The sequence below is a fragment of the Amphiura filiformis genome, chromosome 9 (genome assembly GCF_039555335.1).
Source record: "Amphiura filiformis chromosome 9, Afil_fr2py, whole genome shotgun sequence".
NCBI classification, from domain to species: domain Eukaryota; kingdom Metazoa; phylum Echinodermata; class Ophiuroidea; order Amphilepidida; family Amphiuridae; genus Amphiura; species Amphiura filiformis.
The window spans coordinates 12,907,935-12,916,236 of NC_092636.1; positions in this window are offsets into that span (position 1 = coordinate 12,907,935).

Consider the following 8,302-nt stretch of genomic DNA (forward strand, 5'->3'; position numbering starts at 1 on the left):
TTATAACAATTTATCCTCCTTATTGTAATATTTGGACACATTTTTTCCACAATCAGTTGCTGTAGGTCCTACACCTAAATAACCACAAAATACCTTATGTAATACTTTATAAATTTTTATTTGATTGCAGAAAATCATCAAAATTGTGTCTGTCAAATATAACGTACGCAAGGGCTAGAAAATTAAATTTGTGAAGTAAATGGTCTATAACTTAACTTTCTTTTAGTGTATTATGAACGATATATGTGCATACTATAATTTAAACCTGGTTGGAGACCAAAAGAAAAGAGCTGGAAAAATAATTGTGTGTTACACTTTTATGACACCTTAGCTTATTTTGAGCCATATACATATAACTTTTGTTACCGGTGTGTAGTTACTTTATGAGAAAAATGCAAAATTTGTCACAAAATTTATCAGAGGGTGTAGTGCCACCTTAAGTAGTCAGTAATTGTTTTAGTTGTACAAATTCAACATTCAAAGCTGTCAATACATCATACCCTCCCTAGATTTGCAAAAGTAACCAGTAGTTTTGACATGCTGACATGTGAATTTTCACATGATGCCCTATTGCACACTCCCGCATCCGCCTGCTCCACATCCGCCTGCTCCTCCACCCCTGGCATTTTTTATTTCAACTGATGTGATTTTTTTACTGAATAATTTATAATAATATGCTTCAGTAGACTGAAAGAGTATAATATTAGGCTTAAAATGAGGTATCAACCACTGCTGTAGGATATGGGGTTACGGAAAGCCAATCAAATTTGTATCGCAATTTTTAGAAAAGTGTAATCCCTCCACCCTTTTAGCATACCCAACTTATGACATGCGACCTTCTATGTTTTGAAATTTGTTGACGTTTTAACGATCCCCGATTGCCGGTCGCTTATTTTAGCCGTGTCACGTCACATGCATGATGCTGGATTGCTGGTGGGTACCAACCAAACTTCAGAAAAAAAAAAACCTCGATCGCCGATAACGATGTGATATGGGACTTACATAGGATTACACAGAGATATTTCTTGCCAAAATTTGACCATTTCTAGGCAAGTTGGCCCTACTTTGTCTGCGTTATATGAAAAAGGACAGTCTTAAGGGGGTACTACACCCCTGCCCAATTTTGTGCCTATTTTTGCATGTTTCTTAAAAATTATAGTGCGTTGGGGACAAGTAAGATATGTATATTATAGGGGCAAGGACTACAACTAATGCACTGGAAATTTTATTTCAGCACGGACAACAGTTGTGGAGTTACAGTCAAAAATGAGGGAAAACTAGACCGAATATTCAGTCGATTATACATACTATAAAATCGACTGAAGTGTTCCTACCAAGTGTTTGTGCATGGTGTTATTGATGTCACTTTTGAGTTTAATTTGTCTCACCTGCATATATGAGCTCTCCAAATTGTTGCTTGTATACAGTACAAGGTTTGGGTGTGCAATCGACGTAAAAAGCCGTTCTGCATTCGTTAAAAAAAACCAATTTGTAGTCACGTCTTGAGCACAATGTCGTCGTGTCTTGCCTGTTTATTTTAAATGCAAAATGGCTGACCTTAAAGGTTAATTGATTGAGTTGACCTCATACGTAATGCATATTGATCATCCATTTCTCAAATAGGGGTGTTTTCTATCACATTGATGGACGTGCTGACCATTTCATCAGGCGGCATAGGAAGCGCAACACGTGACGTCTGAGGCTGGCGAATATACATGGCTGACAGCCCCGTTCAAAATACACGGTTAGCCATTACAAATGGAAAATTAACATACTTGCAGTGTGGTACACGGTCGTACCCCCACGGTTTTAGAGTAAGATAATTTTGCTTTGACACCACATAACAAATTTAGAATTGTTTGTGAAGATTTCATGAATATGTGTTAATCCAATGGCGACCTCAAAATTAGCGATATCGCTTCCATCACCGCCTGGTGACGCTGGTGGAATTTCCTAGAATTTCCCTCAAGAAATAATGGAATGAACCATATCCTTTGCAAGATGACACAGGTCATACCGGGTCAACCATGATCAATTTTGACAGGACAACGTGGGTTATGCCTGCCACTTCCACATACTTGTGCATAATACGGAAGGTCGATTTGTGCCCATAAATGTTTAGGCCTATGTTAAACTGTATGCAGACATGCCAACTTTGAAATCCAGATTTCCGTACTCAGAAGAGCAAAAATCCGTATTTTGCACCCTAAAACCGTATTTTTTTAAATATGTACCTTTTGCACACCTGCCAACCCCAGAACCCCCAAAAGTAAAGTGAGGGAGCACTTGTGCGACCGAGCGCGGCCGGAGTCCAGGGACCCACCTTACCAATTTGCAATCAAATTTGGCAATACCAAAGAACCATTCCATCAAAGTAACAAATCAATACAGAAAGATGCTTCCTTTACGAGTTATCACTCATTGAAAGTGCTACTTTGCTATACTTTATATGGAAAGCGGCCATCTTAAAGTCGTCATATTTCCTTAATTACATTATTGATCAAGCTGGTTTTCGGATATGTGATGCACAGTTGAAAATTAATTATTAAAAGATTTGGTGACCTCAGTCAACCTTTGACCTTGTATGTGACCTTTGACCTCACGAAATTGGATAAAGTATGTAGATGGTCAAACAAATTGATATATTTCTGGAAACATTGGGTTTTGTTGTTAGAAGCATGCTTTGTTAAAATTTTTAAGTTCAGAAAATAATTGATCATCATCATCATCATCATTATAGTATCAGTCGGTAGGCCTAACATGTTGGCCTATAAATATTTCTTTAATGTGCATGCATCATGCAAAAGTCGGAAGTAAAAGGAGGTCGGAAACCCTCTTGTAGGCTTATTCTTTTGCACTAGTAGAGCTAAATAGTTACCTAAATACCTTCAGAAGACATAGCATTAGGTAGTTAATAAAAAGTATTAATGTGCATGTAAAATCTGCAAGTCAGAAGAAAATTATTTCGGAAACCATCTTGAAGGCCTATTAAATATTTCTTTAATGTGCATGCATGGTGCGAAAGTCGGAAGTAAAAGGAGGTCGGAACCCTTCTTGTAGTATGCTTATTCTAATTCACCAAAAGAGCTGAATAGTTAACTAAATACCTTCAGAAGACATAGCATTAGGTGGTTAATAAAAAATATTAATGTGCATGAAAAATCTGCAAGTCAGAAGAAAGTTATTTCGGAAAGCATCTTGTAGGCCTATTAAATATTTCTTTAATGTGCATGCATGGTGCGAAAGTCGGAAGTAAAAGGAGGTCGGAAACCTTCTTGTATGCTTATTCTAATGCACCAAAAGAGCTAAATAGTTAACTAAATACCTTCAGAAGACATAGCATTAGGTGGTTAATAAAAAATATTAATGTGCATGAAAAATCTGCAAGTCAGAAGAAAATTATTTCGGAAAGCATCTTGTAGGCCTATTAAATATTTCTTTAATGTGCATGCATGGTGCGAAAGTCGGAAGTAAAAGGAGGTCAGAAACCTTTTTGTATGCTTATTCTAATGCACCAAAAGAGCTAAATAGTTAACTAAATACCTTCAGAAGACATAGCATTAGGTAGTTAATAAAAATATTAATGTGCATGAAAAATCTGCGAGTCAGAAGAAAATTATTTCGGAAAGCATCTTGTAGACCAATATTAAACAATATTTTTTTAATGTGCATGCATCATCGAAAGTCGAGAGAAAAACGATGTAAGCAACCACTTTAACAGACCAAGAAAGTGGTCAAATGATACCAGTAATTCAGTCGGTAGTCTAATCTTGCAGCTGTTTATCTTTTTAAGACACATCATTTTATTATTTTGGTCAAAATTCTGGAATTCCGTATTTTTTGGGGGGTGACCGTACTACCGTATTTTTCATGTTTTACCGTACAAAATACGGTGAAACCGTACTAGTTGGCATGTCTGTGTATGTTATACAAATTGTACAGCTATCATTTCTACCCTATGACGAACCGACATACCTGTAAATCAAATAGCCCACAAAAAACTGGTCATCGCTGGTATTTTTCATGAAGAAAAACAACACTTTTTTACGCCGGAACATGTCCAAAACACGTCGGCTGACGTACAAGCCTCCCCACGCATGTACATAAACAAGCCGTGTTCATTGTTTAATTGTCACCTGCAGCTGTTCGCAAGAAAACTTTCTGCATAAAATTACCTGGGGTCGTTATCAGGCCTGAGACACACTGGCGCTAGTTTGAGGACAGTCACTATGAGTTACTAATGTCGGCACATGCAGAAAATGCGTGATGGGTCGCCATTTTGTGACTCGTGCATCCAACCTGATCGTGTGCACAGGATTTGTGCTGGAGGCTAGTTAATGCGCACAACCAATGCGCAGAAGAAGACCTTGATACTAGGCGGAGCTTACGTTTCACAAGAATGATTGACAGCTGTGAGTAAGTGAAATTCTGTTCTGAGAATAGTAAAAAAATATGGTTCTCGTATAAATGAATATATTATCCATGGCTTCAAAATTAGGAACTGTTTCTTCCACAGAGCCCTATATAGGGCTCTATGGTCTCTACTCATCATACACGACCGTAGAAGATCTGGCCAGCGGCGACGCTTGCCAATCAGGCTAGCTATTTGTACGCGGCGTGGCCTCTCATCCTTTTTATTATCTCTGGTCTTGTCACGCTGGTAGATTCGCCCACCTGTGATTACTGACCTGGATCTGACAGAAGATTGTGGAATTTACGATTTTCAGCAGCAGGATTTTATGAAACTGCCAATATTTGCAAGTATTCTGAAGGATCGGTAATAATTAAAATATTTTTCATGGTGTCGGTAGTGCAAGTTGAAGTTAGTGAATTTGTGGTTTTGTATGTTATGTGCAAGAGTGTTTTCAGGAAGCGTAAATAGGCAGGCCGTTATGCTAAGCTCTCCATCTTATATGCAAGTTCGGCGACGAACTGGACACATCACACGGTAGTGTGATGTGTCCAGCCTGGATATAAACGTGGGTATGGAACTCTCCAACTGACTCGCAAGAAAGGGCCAAGAAATTTCACTTTTTTCAGTGCACATCGAGAAACCTGAAGTATTGCAATAGAGTGAGAAGTAAGTGGTTATCACCTGTAGGTTCACAAAGGGAATTTTAGACGATCATAAAAGGGTGAAAATAACGTGTAAAACAGCGGATGTAAATACCGACATCCTTCTCAAATCTAAAACATAGCGTAATAGTACGGCACTAAGGGAAAACCAATATTTGAATAATAAATCAGTAACTACTTGCTTTGAGTTGCTGAATTTTCAGTACAGTAGTTGTACTTGTAGTCCTTGCCCCTATAATATACATATCTTACTTGTCACCAATGTGCTATAATTTTTGAGAAAAATGCAAAAATAGGCAAAAAATTGACCAGGGGTGTAGTACCCCCTTAAGTAAAGTATAAAAAAAAAAAGTGCAACGCTTTTGATCATGATGTTTTGGGAGACACTGGACTGGGAGGGTTCAGAACAAAAAAATTATGGAGCCTATTCTTGACTGTGTAATATTCCTTCAACCAGTTGCCGTGCGGTAACAGTCTTATACGATGGACAGATAGTATCAGTTTGTGAATGAGGACATCGTATAAGTTCCTTGTACTATGCGGGTGCGTACTGCATGACTGCGTGCATCCACATGCACTCATGCACTTTGGCAACTGCCTGCATGCCTGCAAAGGTGCAAGGTCAAAATGATTTTATGTTTTGTGCAGTCAACATGTCATTAATTATCATTTTCAGATATACTGTACACTCACCAGACTGTCCTCCGATGGTGATGTCAAAGAAAACCTTTGGTCTGGCCATTTTGCTTTATTTTCTTGGAATTTACTGAGACAAGTTCAGAGTTGGCTCACGAGGGGTTGGTAGCGTGGTGCTGAAAGGAACAAGGAAACGTGATCTCGAAAATTCTCGGAGTTTCTCACCATTATGCACTTATATGGAAACGATTTGTAATTTAGGGACAAGTCATTTTATTTACTAGCGGGTATTTTTAGTACTAAATATATAATAGCATAGGCCTACAATGTATTTTTTTTCTCATTTCCGTATAGGCCCTGAAGGGTAGGCTATATTAGGGGTGGTGCAATAATTATGGGTACCCCCGGGTGGCGAATTATAGGGGGGCAAAGAATTTTGACAGGCCAAAAGGGGGGCAAGCATTTTTGGCAGGTCGAAAGGGGGTCAAGCGATTTTGGCAGGTCGAAAGGGGGAGCGATTTTTGGCACACAGTGTCATCGCCCCGATATCTTCAGGGCAGAAATCGCCATGGTAGGTTCAATTGAATCCACCGCCACGCATGGCCAAGTTTGTTCCGACCTGTTTAATAGTTGAGACGCATAATGGGCCGAAGGACATCTGACTAAGGCTACTGACAATTGCCCGGTGACTGACCTCGCTGTGTGTGAGTCTAGCATGGTACGCCATGCATAGGTCATATGCTTTTAGACTACCCACGATTGGCCTATAGGGGAAGGTGGGGCATAACGGACCCCGGGGCAAAACGGACCCCCGGGCAAAACAGACCGACCTTGGCAATTACTACCCTCTATGCAAATTATATTGAGGAACACAAGTATGGCCACGCGGATTTCAACAGAAATTTGAAAAAATTACGGTACTACCCGTCTGACGTAAGACATGTATTAGGCCTATGTTTGTTGTGCTGAGATTTTACTTTATTAATATCGGATTCAAAAAAAAAAAAAAATGTGTAGGCCTATATTGTAACACAAATGTACTAGCTTTGAGCTGTATGTAGGGGAGAGCGGGGAGTGTTCGCCCTAGGGGCAGGTTCGCCCACCCCTTGTTTCTCAGCACTAGGGCTATCGGGGGATTTAGTGATGGCAAAATTAGGTGACATAGGTCATTATAAACTTCTCATATTAGCTACAAGACATATAGGGACGTGTTCATCGAACTGCAGCCAAAACAAAAAAATTACACCAAAACGTAATTTTTTCTTGCATTAATAATGTTGTATTATCATTGATACATAAATACAGATGGTTTTATTGGAAATCTGTATTGGGAACATATGGGATTTGTCAAAGATTTAATGCAGTTATAAACTCCTTATACGATTTGTATTTTGCATACCCTAAAGAAAATACAAAAATGTGTTCAAGGGGCACGTTCGCCCTTTTGAGGATGGGGCATGTTCGCCCTATATCTTCCCCGGGCGGACTTACCCCAAACTGCAGGGCGGACCTGCCCCATCAGCGTATTATGCAACATATTGATAATTATACCATTAAACAAGGTAAAACTGCTGAAAAGCATGTTTTTTAAAGTTATGTGGTATCAGTATTAGTCATACCACCGTTTATGTCCTAATCAATAATCCCCCTGAAGTTGTAAACATGATACGTTAAAGCTCACTTTGGACCCCTACATTTTACCCGGACCCGACCCCTGCAACAAATTTAGTGATTCCCCAGAAGAGAATGAATGCCCTTTATACTCTTGCTAAATGTTTGCATTGAATATGTTATTGTTAGGCAATGTTTAAACCTTTTTTGTGATTAGGGTGAACTTACCCCACCATATGGGCGAACCTGCCCCAATATGGGGCAAGTTCGCCACTTTGCAAAACTTTTTTGTTTGCTCTATCCTGTTGCTATTGTAAGGCCTATAGTTCTGGGATTGTGGTCGTATATAGCTAAGACATTGGGCTTTCACATGGGCTAAACAGGTCATCCCTAACATTAAAATTGACATCGCTAGGCTGGTCAGAAAAAAATAGGGCGAACACTCCCCGCTCTCCCCTACGGCGTGGCCTATATGCTACAATGTAGGGGGAGGTGGGGCATAACGGAACACTTAACTTCGAGGATGCTCTGTGACGTCTCACCATTAGTAATATGACAAATTCCCGGGGGTGCCAGTTCAACCGTCAATGAAGTCATCACCGACCAAAATTTCGCGGTAAAAGGGTATCTTTTTAAGCATAGGCCACGTCCCGCGCGGGACGCGAAAAGGGTCTCAATTTTGGTGTTTTCTGGAAAACGGGTACCTATTTACAATAGATATGTCGGCGTTTTGGGTTCATGAAAAATCAAAGTCCAGCATTTGACGTCAGCCGCTGTTTTCGTTCCTGATTGTAAACAACTTCTTACTTCCGGGTCTGTAAGTGTAATATATTAGTCTTGTGCCCGCGGTCTTGTACCATGATTAAAACTCGGTGATGTTTGTGCATGCTGCCGAGCGGGCTGCGTAGAGACGGGCGTAGAGACTACGAATTTTGTACAAGGTACAGATACTGTGTAATCGGAATGGATTACGACATAC